Source organism: Malurus melanocephalus, unplaced genomic scaffold, assembly GCF_030028575.1.
Source record: "Malurus melanocephalus ecotype Western Australia unplaced genomic scaffold, MMel_1.1 scaffold_16, whole genome shotgun sequence".
NCBI lineage: Eukaryota > Metazoa > Chordata > Aves > Passeriformes > Maluridae > Malurus > Malurus melanocephalus.
The window spans coordinates 82,584-98,393 of record NW_026623248.1 but is presented as its reverse complement, the minus strand read 5'-3'; positions in this window follow the sequence as shown (position 1 = coordinate 98,393).

The following is a 15,810-nucleotide window of genomic DNA, read 5'->3' as shown; positions in this document are numbered from 1 at the left end:
AATTCAACTGAATCAAATAATATTAAGAAAAAAATTCCAAACCCAGTGACCACACCTGTGGGAAGGATACAGTAGTGAAATGATAATGTGTACTCTCACTACATAATCCATTTCATTTCTTTGCTGCAGGACCTGTGGACTGGTGTCCTCTAGTGTTTGAATCATAAAACATGCAGATGAATATTTTCTGCTACCTGTCATAGCATGTATCACACAGAACAGAAACAATTGCAACCAATAATCGGCTTCATTCTGGCAATGGAAAGAGAATCAGCAAAAATTAGCATTTTTTAAAAAATAAAACACACCCAGATTTCAGCTTAATGAGGTTTAGACTTCAAGTGCCAAGTCATATTCCAGCAAAAACTGCTAGTTTAGCTTCAGAGAGTGGCAAGAAGTCAAGAAAATGGATGSCTCTGTGCTCTGGTCTATCAGCTTAAAAACCTCGCCTCCTAAAGATGGGAGAGTGATGGCAAATTCTACAGGCAGAGTGGAACAACACCTCCTTACAGCTCTCAGGCTTGAATCACACTGAGGTGCATGTAACATCCAATTTCCTTCTGAAAGCATCTGAGCTGCATGGTCTTTAAAAATGAATGTGAGAAAATTTACAAAAATGCAGGGCAAGTCCTCGTGCTCTAGAACCCAGACATATCAGAGTAACTATTAGCAGCACAGGACTCCTTACCATAAGTTGGATTTAGAAAGAGTGAGGAGCTAATGCAGCAGCATTAGATTCTTTTGGTCAGCTGTACTGTGCCAGCATGATTTTTCTGGGTTTTGCCACTTCATCCATGGGCAAAATCGTAAAGTCACACAACAACCTGGAGCTCTCTCTGTGCACAGATGATAAACCCTGGCAATGCATGCTAGAGTAGTTTGAGAAGCTGCCACCTCCAGCTGTCYACACCGCCTCTCTGCCAGAAATGGCCACCACGGAGAAGCAAATGTGCGGTTCCTCGGCTGCTTTAATTTACTGGCTGACGTTAGGTTGAACCRATGTGGATGGTGATGTCAGATAATGGGCTGACTGGTGAAATGCAGTGCCAAGAGCCAGAGCACATCCTCAGGTGCTGCCCTGGGTTGGAGGTGTCCTCCCAGGTCCTTGTCTGAGCTCCCCTGACACAGCTCTGCAGTTGGCCAGAGGTCTGTGCTTGGGAACGATTGTTTCACACACGGACCGAGTTTCACCGGTGAAAGATTGTCTGTAAAGGTGGAACTGTGTCCTTGAGTGAGAAAGAGAGACAGATCCACACAGCCACATGGAGTGTATTGACTAAAACCTGCTTCTGGAAGGAGTGCTGCAATGTGTGACAGCAGGCAGGATGAAGAACGAACGGCACCGTGATGAGTGCTCAAACTGATCCCAGTCACAGTCACTAATGCGCCGTCRTGCCTGATATGTGTGGTACCAGTGATATTCAAAATAACTGCCACCCAGACATTAAATCCACTGTCACCATCTCTGTCACATCCTCAGCTTTTGCCAGCATTGAACATAAGATGACAATTTAATCCTCGCAGCTGGTGTTGCAGTGTGGYGAGACTGCAGCCCTTGCAGGCCTGACATCTGCTTCCTCTCGGCTTTGGAGAAAAGTCACCCACAAAGTGTGGGAGAGCTCTAAGGACTCAGAAAAAGTGAACAAATTGGAACAAAACAMGAACTAAGGAAAATGTTTAGATTTCAAGCTCCACTGGAAAGACAACCTTTTGTTTCAAAAGAAAAAACTGTAATTTTTCCCAAGTACTACTCTCATTTGCTTCTGTACCTTATTCTGCAACCCCCTCTTCAAAGGCAGTTCTAACCCCACTTAAACAGATAACCCTGGAAATGCTGCAGGAGACTTTCAGTACCTGGGATTGTTACCACTCCACAGTTGGTAGGATTTAAACTCACAAAGAAAGATCCAGAGTGGTTCTCCAGTTCCAGCTCTTTAACCACCCTGCTCCAGCCCCACAGGGTTGGTTGCTTTTAGCAGCCAGGCCCTTTTGGACAYGTTCCCTCTTCCCTTCTCAGTAAATACCAGTGAGATTAGAGACTAAACTAGTTCTGATTTGTTTTTAGCATTAAAGATCTGTATAATCCTGTCTATTCTAAACAGGATGAATAAGAAATATAAACAAAAATATGGTGTGGGTCAWTTCAAGCTGTAAACATTTGGGGTATAACCATGTAATATGAATCATTTGGTCACTTTTTTGCTGCATATTTCTGAGTAATATGCAGCAATTTACATCAAGCTTTTGAAATGAAGACGCCATTTCAAAACTATTTTTCTTCTAACAATAATTATGTTGCTATGTACAACCATCACATTCCWGTGATCCTGCTCAAGCTATTGTGTCTGAACAAGAACTATCACTGAATTCAAAGGGACCACATGAGAATTTAGCTACATACACAAATATTTGTGGGAAGTGAAGTCTTAATGTGCCCTGTAGGGCATTAGTCTGTATCAAGAACTATTGAGATACTGAATTTGTTCATGGATGTTTGAAAACAGCATTATYGTTTGGTTGCTGGCCAGTGTGCCTGGATCCTGCAAGACACACTGCATTTWTTTTCTAGAAAGTGGCTACAAAACAGTTTTCAAGAAATCTCMCTCAATCTATTAAAAYAAATACATCAAAGCTTAGGGACAGSCATAGAATAAGACCTTTTTTWWCCCTRTTGGACTGAAGTGATTTAYGTAGTCCTTTGGAATGAACAGGAGGCCACCCCTAACTGCCCCTGATGAAGAATAATCTGGTTTATGCATGATTTAATCCTCGGTTCTGATGACAAGACTTCTTTCACCTTTCCCCTGGAGTACCTGAAACAGAGAGATTTTATAGCTCAGGACCTTTATCAGCCAGTAGTCTGTCCCTGTGGCCCAGTTTAGGGCGTGTGCTGAGAATCAGAATGACCTGCTCACCAATAAAGAGGTGCCAGAGGCAGCAGGGCAGCCCGGGAGGCAGCCTGTGTGTTACTGAACCTACTCGTGTGATRTCTCGAGGGTTGGCTTTAACTTTGGGGGAATTTCTGCCTTTGGGACACAAAATTACATGGCCAAGATCTAAAAAATTCTCTTTTTCTCTAAAAAAAATGTTGGTTATTGCAGTCTTTTGCATTACTCATCAGAAGTGGTACAAATATTTCGGAGTAGGTATTTCTGTATTTGCTGAAATGCCCTCCYGTGGTCTCTGGCTGTTGCCATCAGAGAGCAGTGCCAGGTCTGTGTTGGGTTGGTTGGAGGGATGTTTCCAGCTCTACCTGCTTGTTTGGTAAAGAGATAAGCAAGTGAACACACACGGCCACTGATATGACATCAGCCCTTTAAATGGGCAGGGCTCTTGGAGRGGATTGTCCACATGAAAAACGTGCTGGAATCCAGAAAACTCTGTCACACAGGAACAGGTGACATGTGAGACAATCCTGTGTAGGATTACTCATTCTTTCTAGAGAGAGCTTTCATGTTTATTTGCTTCCATTCTGTATATTCCATTAAGCAAGTGCTACTACTGTTTTCCCTGGATTGTGTGAAGCACGATCTTCTTTGGTCATCCTCTGAAAAGGGCAAGGGCTAGCTCTAGAWAGTTGATATTTCTAGAATGAACCTTTTCCCCTCAAGCTGCATAAACAGGGAAATGTAGAAACTGTAGAGTGAGAACATMCTGATTAAGGACTTTATAATTGGATTTGGTGAGGTGAGGAAAGGAAGGCAATGAGAAGACACCATCTTTACAGTCTGTGATTTGCACACCAGAATTTTCCTCTGGCTGGTGAACTSTCAAAGATGCTTCCAATGCACATCTCCAGGAAGAGCTGGGAGGTGGGAGGTGAGAGTGACTTTGCAGGAAACTCCTGCTTCACCCAGAAATTTGGTTTCAGGGTGACTTGCCCTGTGTGTTTGTGGTGTGTGTAGGTGTGCACAGCTGTGCTGAGAGATAGAAACGAGTGAGGGGAGAGAAAGCAGAGTGAGAAACTGCCCTGCAGATCCCAAAATCACAGAGAGGAGGTGGAGGTGGAGGTGGTGTCCTGGGCATCAAAGCAGACATTCTCCTGAAGATCCGTGGTGAAGCAGGGATTTTGCTGCAGCCATGGAGACGATCGTGTTGGGGTAAGCACAGCTCTGCTGCCCACATTTTGCCAACCTCCAGGCAGCCAGAGCAGATTCTCAGCAGGAGCTGCTGCCCTTAGAGAGGAGCCTGTGCAGGAGCTTTCTGTGAAGGACTCAGACAGTGGRAAGGAGCAGGGGAAAAGTGTSAGGAGRAAGCAGTGGCAGAGACACCTTCTACATTTCTATCTAAAGTGACCAGAAATACAACATTTGCAAGATCCATCCATCTTGTAACTATGGTGAAAACATGCCTCAGCTGCAGGAGCTACGTACACAGACGCTTGGGAAACTCTTATCAATTAAATTATTGAAATGAGAGCCAAATCCCTTAGTGGCTATAAATGCTGTAATTCTTCTTAAGATAGGAAAGCAAGCAGASCTGTTCTGATTTATGATAACCAAGGATCTTGCTCTCATACTAGTAGGAATGTACTTAAAAATATAAGCAGTGGATCTGATTTATGACTTTTTATGCACTACTGTGAATTCYAAGTAACACATAAATCAGGAGCTATTCAGTGCAGGTAAGTTATTCTTGATTCATGCACTGATATTTTGCAGGTGTAAAGGCAATGTAAATGAGGAGAGAACCAGTCTCAGTATTTGATGAAACTTTAAATCTGTTTACTCTGTATCAGTAACTTTGACTTCCTATGGACCCGTGCTGCTTCTGAAGGGACTGTGAGAAAGGCAAGCAGACCTAGAGCTGATGTGCATGTACTTCAACCAGAAATTGTTGAGAGTCCAGAAAAATGCCAGCTGACTTCACAGGAGTGTTTTAGACCTCCATCCTGATTTTCTGAAGTCAAACAAAGTTTTGCTAAAGACTTCAGCAGCATCTGCTACCTACCTGTAGGTATCCTAGTTACTGTGCCACAAAGCTGCTGCCACATCAGCTTTTTTGATGGTTCTTTTTCAATAAATCGATTTATCTGTTGATGCTGTAAAAAGAGCTGAATATTGAAAGGTCTGTGAATTTCCCTCTGGCTGGTCTCTGAATTTCCCTGRGCTGGGATGAGTATCTGGCACAGCCCCTTTAGTGTGAAGCCCCAGCACCTGACACAGAGCTTGCTCACACCTCAGGAGGCAGCAGCAGAATTGTCTTGTGTGTGTTTGTCTGAACTATGGTTATTGTCTGCCCATATTTATGATGGGGTGGATCTTGCAGGAGGAACTGGTTCCTCTGAGTTCTTGGTGTCTAAGAAATGGCCCCTCCCTGCTCACGCTTTCTGGGGAGCCAGACTTGCACAGGTCCCACTGCCAGTGCATCAGTGAGTGACTGTAGAGACCATGACACTCTGCCATGTCTCAGATGAAGAAGACAAGGTTGCTTTCAACCTAAATGGTGGAGAAAGAATGCCTGGAAACTAATTTCTTTCAATGAATGGCTACAGAGCTATGACAAGTTTCAGGGGTTACTGCTCTGTATGGGCTATGCTCGTAAATTAAGTGTGCTTCTGACTGCTTCTTGGCACTGAGGCAAGCTGGCATGGCATAGTCCATGTCCAGGCTCTCAAAAAATTCTCACCCTTTGAAACAGGATGGCTGCATGCAAACTGCCTGTTGGGAATGGATCCTTACCCCGAATTGTGTCCAAAAGCTGGGTCAAAATCCAGTTGGAGATTGTCCTAACAATTTGAGTGTACAGAGGATGAAGATGCAGTGCCCAGTAACAGTACCCAGACAGTGCTTCATTTACTGCATGTTAAACAGTGGGAATGCTCTACTGAGACCCACTTGATTTCTGCTGGATAAGATGAAGATTGTTCAGGTTGTCTGGTACTGTTTTCCTTCCCTTTGCCCCATTTCCACTTCATTCCCCCAAGCTGTCTGAAGCACTGAGCTAGGTGATGAAAACTTGTAGTGTTTGAACTGTGGTGAGTTTGTTTATTTATTCAATTGGATTTTTGGGGGGTTGGATGGGAGGCAGAAGGGTTTTTCTACCTATGCAAAATGCTGCACAATGCTCCATTTTCACTAAATGAGTAATAAGTCTTGCTCTTGTCCTGCTGTTTTTCACTTGGCTGTGCAAACTCTACTTTTTTTTTTCACCTCTCGTCTCCCTTTACCAAGCTGTAATTGTCTGAGTGGTGGGTTGACCATGGCTGGGTGCCAGGTGCCCACCAATCTGGTTGTCACTCCCCCCTCTCAGCTGGACAGGGGAGACAAAAGATGGAAAACAACTCAAAGGCTGCAGGGCTCACAGAATTCCCTGTGCTAACATTTGCTTTCTATACTGTGRTAATGGAATGGCAGGAGCACGGTGCAGTTGATTGGCACATATCAGAGAGAGGAGGAAATATGTTTTACTCTCTGACTGTCACTCAGCTTGGAGAGAAACCAAATTTCTGATTTTTGATTTACATTTGTTATAGAGAAAACAAGGTCTTGAAATATTTCCTTTGAAGTCTGATTGGGTTAACTACATAATTATCATCAGAACTACACTGTGATCCAATGAATAAGAATGTCAATATTCAGSAGTATTCTTGTGACTATAAAACAGTATGGAACAGATTGGATGGTAGCACCATCACCTGGGTCACCCTTGTTTTGTCAACACTTAGAACCCATTTCCCAGTATTGGGTAATTGCATTTACACCTGATAAAACAAGCGCCTCATCATACCTGAATAAGTTTAAATGTGAAGAAAGACTTCAGGCATCAGGCCTGTCCCAAAGTTTTGGTTGGTAGATTGCCCTGGGCTCTCWGATGCCTCCCTGGAGCTCAGGGCATTGTTTGCAGGAGCAGTTTGAAGTGGGTGGCTGCACCAAGAGAGGCAGATCCCTCAGCTTTGCAGAGCAGGTCCGCACAGAGCCGCACTGACACCGATCTGGCAAGGCCATGCCTTTTTGCTGTTTCCCCAGTTAACTCTCCTTTTTGGACTTGCAGTGTAGTTTGCTACAGATTTCCTGGAAAATTAATACAATCTCTTCATGAAACAGTAATTAGTGTAATGAGCTCTTGTCTGGTATGTGCATTTTTCTCCCGCAAAGCTCTAAAAGTCATTATCAACATCTAAGCAACTGTGCTGCTTAGTTAAGTAGCAGACTTTCTCCACTAAAAGGTGGTGGTTTTAAATATTTTTTTTTGAGCATTTTAATGCGCACAGACTTCAAGATAATGGCAGAAAGCATTTTCGTGTATAATTCTGTGTTCAAGGAGTTGGGCTACCACCCCTGCCTCCTACTCTAAACTGCATGAGAGATGGTGTCCAGCACAAGCACAGAAATTGTGATCTCTCATGTGGTCACTACTGTCAGCAAGACATACCTCAGTCAATTATTTTATTAGCAAATTAGGTCTCATGTCAGTTTTTGTCTCTCCTGCTGCTGTGCCAGCCACGCTGCCTCTTTTGGTGTCCTGTCCTTTGTTGTGTTCTCACAACCCAGGGGAGATGATGGCCAGGGGGCCACATGCACAACTCAGTGCTTTGCACAGCCCTCCCAAGGCATCACACTCCCACAGGACCTCATTTTATACACARCACATCATTGCTGGGTGCCAGCAGGTGACCTTCAATTAAATCAACTCCATGTTGTGTTCACAGTCTTGCAACTTCAGGTCGAAATTCCTATTTGGGGTTTGGGACACATTTTCTCCACTACTTGGGGAGAAGTCATCTCTCCAAGGTACACTGTGTTTGCTGGATCTTTTGGAATGAGCTAAACCAATCCAATTCTGTGGATGGAAGAGGGTGGAAGAGGGAGCCATGGCTCTTCTCACACAGCTCTTGTTGCTCCTGTTCGTATGTGAGGGTCTGATTTCCTTCCCTGCTCTGGGATCCACCAGAACTTGAAAGAGATCCCTGCTGTGGACTCACTTCTGTTCTGAAGTCACCACAGTTCCAATTAAAACATGTCACTGGATGTGATACACATCTTATCCTTTGCAACTTCTTTGGAATGACTACACACTTATCAAAAAAAGCTCATCTTCTGGACAAGTGAGATTTATAGTTTGTTTCAATCAAATACGACTTTGCTGGTAATCCCAATGTGGACATTTATCTTGCAAGAGAGAAATAATTATTTTTAATTATGATCATGTGAGGCTCCCTCCATCACAGTTTGTGTCACTTTTCCTCCTCTCCTTGCTGTGTAGTTTTAGATTTAGGGTCAGATGCATTGTAGGAGTAAGCTGTGACAGCTCTATTGATTTCACTGAAGCTGTATCCAGCTGTGAATTTGAATGCTTTCTTTTGTCAGAATGGCTTGAAGTTGAAATGAAATGTGCAAGGCATCCGTGATTGTGTACCTTCATTGTAAGGAAGGGATGAGCATAAGAAGAAAATTTGATCTCATAAAACTGCAGCAAAGCTGTAAATAATAAAAAGCTGTATTTTGCCATCTWGCTTGTTGTAAACAAAGCTTCTTCTGAAGGCTGTTATGTTTTTTTTTAAGAGCGGATCATAAGCTTGGAAAAAAATACCTATGAACTAGCCCTGGAGTTCAAATTTGTGCACAAAACCACCTTTGATTCCAATAGAAGGTAAATAGATGCTCATAGCTATGACTGAATTTGGCTCATCATGAATCCAAAAGAAACATTAGGACAAATCCTTTGGTCCCAGCTTAGTTATTTTTTAAGTCTGATAAAAGCCTGAGGTGTCTTAAGCAATATAAATCATCCYTGGACACTCTACTGCACTGCCAGGTACTTTCACTCTCCATTGCTGGTTGTGATTTTAGTGGGAAAGGAGCTGGAATTTGCTGAAACACATACCAGCCTCAGACCCCTGATGCAGACAGTGAATTTTGACCCCACTGCTATATGGTATCTCTACCCAAAGCTCAGTGACCAAATAAGGTCTCTTTAAATACTTACAGTTGTGTTTGGCTATTTATTGCTGCCAAGGCTGGGGGCCTATCAATAACTGATTTACTTATAAATTTATAGAAAATTGTATTATGCATTCATGCATTTATAGAGATGAACTGGTTTATATTGAGTTCTCAGGAAAAAAAGAATGATTTTGCCAAACTTAGGAGAATTTGGATCACTGCCTAATATATTTTACAGTTGCATCTGTGAGCTCTGTCCCAGATCCCACATTTTTCTCCTGGGACATCGGGCAGATCTTACTTCAAAAGATAGTTGACAAAGAAGATGAACTGGAAAAAAAAGTCATTTSAGATGCTTGATGTTGGTCAAACTTTGACAGTCACGAGGGGTGAGTTCAGGAGGTGTTGAAAGCTTTCTCTTCTGTGCWGCAGAAGTGAAATGTGCTGCTGTGCTGGCCCAGCCACACTGTGTCACTGCTGTTGATAATTGTTTAGAGCCTCTATCTGTTTATGCAAAATTTCAGCTTTGGAGCAGGTTCCAAACCAATACCATCAAAAGGATACAAGATATGGTCAAAACCTATTCAAGGGAAACTTCTGGAAATCTTGCAAAAKTAATGTGACCTACTTTTGACAATTGGACTGTTTACATGGGATTTTGTCTGTATAAAGTGTCTCTCTATGTGGAAGAGTTGGAGTTTGCCAGCAGAATTTTTTGATTTAAGTGAAGATCTCACAGTTTAAATTCATATACATGCAGAGTTATGAATATGGATAGATTAGGTTGTGAACTCTGAGTCAGAGACCAGCTGGTTTTTGTCTGCACAGAGAGCTTCTCTGCTCACTTTTGGAATTTGTCACCTTATAAACCACCATCAGATTGGACTTGAAGGAGCACTGGGTGTTTATTTGATATCATAACTGATGCCTATCAAAAACAGAAGAGGATTCTGATGCRCAATCTGCACCAGCATTATTGCACACTTCAGCTTCTATCCTGAATGTGGAGGTGACTAAATTTTATTTTTTTTTTCCTGAAGAATTTGACTCTCTTTTGCTGGTTTGTTTAATTTAGGTGAACTGATCTGCTATGTTTGCATTTTAAACTAATCAGYTTGTAATGGGTTAAGCCCATTTCAGCTGAGGTTGATGTTGATTTCTTTGCTAATATTAAATTATCAYTAGGAGGACACATATACTCCTGAAACACTTCAGGAGTCTTTTGGAAGAAGAGAAGGATATATCAGTGAGATTGATGAGAATGAACATAATTTCATATAAACATAGGAAAATTCATAGAGGTAAAACTTTGAAAATTTTTTATCTCACATGATAGAAAGACTTRTAGGTTGTAAGTTTTTCAGAGGGATTTAGCAGATATTAAATTAATGCATTGCATAATTCTAGACAAATCGTTGAGAGGTAGCAATGCATAATGTGCAAAATGAAACCAAAACTATAAGATAAATCTATTTTTGCTTAGTTTAAGGCACTAGAAATCCATATGAAGTGTTCAAAAAGTCTGATATCRATGTAGGCCTTATCCATGTACATTAAAATACAGACCCCAAATACTGACAAAATTACTATGCCATATCTTGGCTTCCAAAGTTCCCCAAAATTTCCAGAAGTACAAGCATGTTTACAAGGTAAACAAGAGTTCCATAGTTTGCAGTCAAATTTCTCCTGAACTGTAGCTGTGAATCACTAGTGGGYTGTGGAGCTCTCAGTCCATAATGTAGCTGCTAATGTGAGCTCCTGGTGATACAGAGATATGCTACACTTTTTTCTAAAATTGCCTTTTCTGTACATGCAAGTGGCACAGTTGCCATAGGAATGTTCYCTGATTGCTGAAGGAATGGTCTCCTAAGCCTCTGATCTGCTGCTGGAAAAACCTTTGAGACTAATCAGTCTGTTCCCTACATTAACAATGGAAAATTGTTGTGTATGGAAGAAATTGTAACGGATTGATTTTAACTGTGATTTGAAAACATGCCACTTGGCTTGGCATGGCTTTAAGTGAAAGTGGATGTTAAGCCAAAGGACTCAGTGATGGAAAAKATATGTTTCAGGATTCAATGCTTTAGTAGTAAATAACTCACATTCATCTTMATTTCCTGTGAAGTTATTTTTCTATAATAAAGTTTTGAGGACACCAGCTGTGTGTGAACTGGGACTAAGTTATGATTCTTCCTTCAGTGAAGTAAAATGGAAAGTAAAGTTGTACTCTGCATGAAAATAAAACCCCCAGCAAATCAGTGCTGTCACAGTAGATTTCTTAGTGGAGCACTAAATATTTTTCACCCCACTTCCTCCAGTGAAATAGAAATGGTGAAATTCTGCAAGAGGATCKGTGGGGAAATTCCTTTTTCTTAAGTTTGTCCTCTGAGTTTATATGATCTGGCCTTCAACAAAGGGTCATCTCAAATATATTCTGTAAATTCTGGTCCAACTTTGTTCCCAGCAAGTGCAAAGCTAAGAAAACTCTCAGACAAAGAGAGAATGAGGGAGTGTAATACCGAGGATACAAAAATAGGATTAGGACTTTGAAAGGAAGCAGGAGGAAGAAGAGGAGCAGCAAAAGAAAAGAAGAAAATGGGAGGGACCTAAGCCCACTTTCTCCCAGAGAGACAGGGGAGCTTAAAAATTCTAATTAATTAGTGAAAACTAATTAAATAACAAATGACAGAACTTTCCTGGAATAAAAGGTTAATCTTTTCTTTATTACGTGCTATATAATAAAATGTAAAGCTTTTTGTACGCTAGGGGTTGGATTTTCTTCCAGTGTTCAAGGAGAGCGTATGTTAATCTTGACTTCCTCTTAAACTCATTAAAATGTGGAAAGTAAGGATCACGCTCGGGCAATCTTGTCCTTTGGCTCGCTGGTTTGTTAGGGAGCTTCTCTGGGGCTGTGTTCTCTGTACAGAAGCTGAAACAGCAGCCCGGGGTTTTGCTCGAGGTGCCAGGCACAGATCGGCGCGATTTCCACGGGAGGGCAGTGCAGGTGCTGTTTTCCAGGAGCTGGGATGGGAGGAATTTTAGAGATGCTCTATACCGTGTTAAAATCYCAAGCAATCCCGCTGAATTCAGAGGCTGAACTGCCAGCAGAGCTTGGCTTCTAGGGCTTCACCCCACAAACAAGAGATGTGACTRAAATGGCACAAGGCAGTTCGGGAGGGCTGAAAACAAAGGAGGATGTGCAGAGGGTGCAATTGGGCACCTGCAGAATCTGCTTGCAAAAGTAAACTTGGCAGGTAGTTGACTCTGAAAATGACCTGCTATGGTGCTTGATGCGAATCAACAGGATGAGGAAGCAAAAAGTAAAAGCAAGGTGATGTATTTGYATTAAAAAAAATAAATAAAACAAAACAAAACAAAACAACTTATTGGTGACAAAAGGATGGCAGGTGTGTGCTGGGGAGAAGGGGAGGAGAAAACATGGTTGTTCTGAAAGAACACTTGAGCAGAGCAGAGAGGGGAGAACTTGTGCTCTGATTTCTTGACTTTGGGGCTCATGAGTGCTCTGTAATTCCAAGGCCAGATCAAGCTGCAGAAAGCACTTTGTGTTCTGTACAGCAGCCAAAAAAAAAAAAAAATCCTTCAAGAAAAGGTGTTTTACACTAACAGTCATCACACTTGTGGTAGAGGAGCAATTGGCACATCTCTGTTTCCCATGGATTCAGATTTGTGGTGATTTTCTCCAAGAGCAGAGCAGAGCTGTGAAGACAGACAGCAAAGGCAGGATCCAGCCACTTTCTTCCATTTGTAGCTGTTSACATACTAAAACAAAACTCTCCCACTGATGTTCTGACAGTGGTCAATGGTACTGTGAAGCACTTGTTTTATGTTCATTGATGACTTGTGGTTTGTTACTTATGTTCCTTGATGACTTGTCTGGTTCACCTAGTCTTTTTTATTATATTTATTTTCAGGTTTAACAACCACACCTGCCAAACAATGTCATGAAGTCAGCTGGAATCGCTGCTCAAGGAGAAAGGATGTTCACCAGGGTAATAACAGAAACCACATGCAGGGGTAGTAAYTCATTTCAGATAAGTAGATGATGTTCTTGATGTACTGATATCAATTTAAATAACAAGTTTTAAAGGATGTTGGCCTGTTGTTATAGCATGAAGATCTGTTTTTGTTTGTTGTTGTTTGGGCATTTTCTATTAAGCCAAAGGAATATTTTAAAAGCCTCTCTAATCACCACTGAGAATCCTTTGTTAGCATCAAAACCCCAAGAACTCTCCTCTTTCAAGCAGTCTTGCTACAAATGTCTGGTGTGGGACTCAGAGTCCCACTGTCATTTTAATTTTTGATGTGCTTGTGTCGCAAGCAAAGACAATTGACTCTTTTAGGAAAGTAGATTCTCCATTGCAGTACAACTTCTGTAATTGCCCAGCCCTTTGCAAGGCTTGTGTAAAATGTACTGTCACATCAGAAAAAATGTTATTTGACACATTTTTTTCTCTTTTTATACAGAAGTGTCCGGATACCCAAGAGCTCAGTCTACCTAAATTCCACACAAATTTGGACAGCCAAACCCTCTCCTAAGAATCATGAAGAAAGTGGTTGTGTGACTATGCAAAATCTGGATTTTTTTTTTTTTTTTTTTACAGAATAAGAATTTTGTAAATTTGTTTATAAATGAATATTTGTTTATAAACATAATGCTCGTTTAGTATGTTTGGGCATTTGCAAGTTAACCTATATGTCACATATCACTATCATTAGCCTAACAATAGTTACTATTCACCAGGACAGAGAAGAGTATTCCATGCCTTTCACAGCACTCTGTGACAGTCTGTTGGCTCTATCCTGAAACTGTTCATAGAAGAAGAAATACATTAAACATAACCTGATGTAAATTCCTAGGAAAATCCAACCTCCTGCTGTGTTTGGCATGGACTTGGCCTGTAATTTGGGAGAAGGAAATAAAATCTTTCTGATTTCACAGCTGTTATTGCACCTCAGGGCTGCAGTTGTATTTGCAACCCATTTGCTTCTCTTCCACGGAGTAGGACATCTGAATATATCCTCACTCTAGTCTGAATAAAATATTAACATATCGCAAGGCTGTTAGGACAGATTGTATCCAAGACAATCTTTTCTCGCTGTAGAAAAKCCTATCAATCATAACTTGGTGTAGTTGTTATTAATGCCATGGCTTTTATTCATTTGGCTATATGCACCTCACTGAAGAGCAACATTTATATTTTCATGTTAAGCGTTTCCTATCACAAAAGAAACTGCTGAAAAATCTTGTTGTTATTGAATTTATGAATTGAAAATATCCTCCAAAGTTCTAATTAGAGCTATATTTATTTTACAAGGTCCTGTGGTATTTTTTTAACAGCATTGTGAAATAGAGCTTTTACATGTATTTTAGTGCATTAACAGAAAGAATTATTAATGTCAGGCAAGGTTGCTGCTACCTGTGTATCCCAAGAACAATTCCATTAGAGAAGAAAGCATAAATGCAAGATACATAAATGCATGATTTACACAGACAGTCATTCAAATACATGAAATGCTTAAATATTATCAATATCATAGTGGTTAGTCTCAAGCCAAACCTTATTCTGCTTCTGTTTGGATGGGCATCCTCAGCCAAGGATACATTTATAATCGTAACTCTGAGTTTCTAATTTGCGTGTGTGTGATAAAAAAATGAACAAACAAACAAACAAACAAGCCCCCCAAAACACAGCCCTTTCATCTGCTCCAGCTTGGGGTCCCTCCCTCGGGACATTTCCCTCCATGAGCTGCTCCACCATGAGTCCATTCCACAGGATCAGTCCTACAGGAACTGCTCCAGYTTCCTGCCCCAGCCTGGGCTTCCCAGCAGGTCACAGCCTCCTTTGGACATTGCCCTGCTCCAGTGTCAGAGCGTGTCCAGGGAAGGGAAAYGGCTGCTGAAGGCTCTGGAACATGAAGAGTCCTATGAGGAGTGRMTGGGGTTTTTTAGCCTGGAGAARAAAAGGCTCAGRTGTGACCTTKTCACTCTCTACAACTCCCTGGCATAAGGGTGCAGCCAGTTGGGAATCAGCCTATTCTCCCAGGTAACTAGWGACAGGACAAGGCAAATGGCCTCAAAATGCACCAGAAGGCTCAGGTTGGATGTTTGGAACCATTTCTCCTCTGAAGATGTGGTTAAGCATTGAAACAGGCTGCCCAGGGAAGTGGTGGAGTCACCATMCCTGCAAGGGTTCAAAACACAAGTGGATGTGGCACTTTGCAGTTTGGTTGGTACTCAGATGAAGGCTGAAATTGAGGATTTTGGAGGTCTTTTTCGGCCTTAATGATTCTGTRGTTATATGGTTCACTGACCTGGCTGCCAAGACTCTAGAGGTGGCAACAAGATTTGTTTCTCACTTGCAGAAGAACATGGCACCATAGAATGGAGCTTTTAACAATTTCAGGTGTTCCTGAATATTTTAAAAAACCACTTTGTTCAAAAAGAGCTTGCAACTTGCAACAGGTATTTTTTAATGACAGTAAYAAGACTCTCCTGAAGTGAGTTAGTCCCTACAAATTGTAGTCTCCTTAAGAAAAGAATCCAACAACTGCAAAAGAGAAAATTTGTCAGAGTGCAAAGATGGCTCTGTACTGCACGTGCTCATCCATTTTCTATGGATATCCTTCACTCAGAGCTCAGAGCTGTCAGGAGGGACTGAGAATATTATATTAGCCAAGTTCAGACCCCAACTGTTTCTATTTAAAGATTACTGAAGTACTGTGATTGACTCACATTTACAATAAGGCTGTCCATGTAAAGAAGAAAGAGGAGTGAAAATAGATTTGTTTGGTGTGCACATTGCGCAAATTTCAAGGTCTCTAAAAATTGTTAATAGATTGTAGAGGGCTGTCAATATGAAACAAGCTTCAGACCCRTATATTCCACTCCCTCCATCTACTTTTA